Below are 1085 nucleotides of genomic sequence, written 5' to 3'. Positions count from 1 at the left end.
GTCTGTGCTCAGGCCTCGCCACCAGTACTTATCTCGCATGGTCGCCACCTGGCGCTCGTAGCCCAGATGGCCTGCCAGTGGCGTCGAATGGTGTTCGGCGAGCAACAGGTCACGAACAGGGCCCTGGGGCACCACTAGCCGACGTCGATCTGCCGAAGTGTTGATAGCCTTGCTCGAAGGCTGGAGAGCGTAGTAGAGGAGACCCGTTGCAGCATCAAGCTCGGTCCGCCGGAATCGAATACCAAGGCGCCCACGCCTAGGTGGCTTGCTGCTGGGGTCGGCATGGCCGGCGTACACGGCCTGCCAGTCAGGATCTGTTCGGTAACCCTCCACCAGCTGGGGGTAGAGGTCGCTGGAAAGTTGGAGCACGGTTGTGCTGCCTGGCGCTGAGGTGGTCTCGTTGGCCTGGTTCGCGGCCGCTGCCACAAAGGCAACGCCGCCATCACGGATCGCCGTGCCATCCTCGTCCTCACCTAGGACTGGCTCGGCGGCAGTAAACGTTGTAACGTCCTCGTCCTTCACGTGCATTCGTGAGAGGGCGTCAGCGGCCACGTTGTGCTGGCCTGGTAGGTAAATCACACGCATATTAACGTGCTGAAGCGTATCCATCCACCAACGATCAAGGCGCCTACGCTGGGGTACTGGGCCCTGAAGCTTGGTGGTCTCGAGATACTGGAGAGAGCGGTGGTCAGTGTACACGTCGACAGTCTGGTTGCCAATCAAGTGGGCGTAGCGCTTAAGCGCGCGCACGATGGCCAGCAACTCTTTGTCACGGACAGGGTAGTTCAACTCGGCGTCGTGGAGCTTCTGCGAGAAGCAGTCCACTATGCGGCCTTGTTGAGAAAGAACGGCGCCGATGCACTCGTCAGAGGCGTCCGTCTGCAGGGAAAATGGGTACTGGCCCGAAGTGTCTGGAATCATGAGCACGGGGCCATCGAGAAGAGCCTTTTTGAGGTCCTCAAAGGCTGACTTCATCTGAGGGGTCCAAGCCAGCTTGACGCGCTTGAGACTGTTCTTCGCACGATCAGTCAGCGGCTTGGCGAGCTTGGAAAAAGAAGCGATGAAACGGCGGTAGTAGTTGGCAA

This window comes from Monosiga brevicollis, genomic scaffold (assembly GCF_000002865.3).
Source record: "Monosiga brevicollis MX1 MONBRscaffold_2 genomic scaffold, whole genome shotgun sequence".
In the NCBI taxonomy this organism is placed as follows: Eukaryota; class Choanoflagellata; order Craspedida; family Salpingoecidae; genus Monosiga; species Monosiga brevicollis.
The sequence above is the reverse complement of the archived record's forward strand: the minus strand, read 5'-3'. Positions refer to the sequence as shown.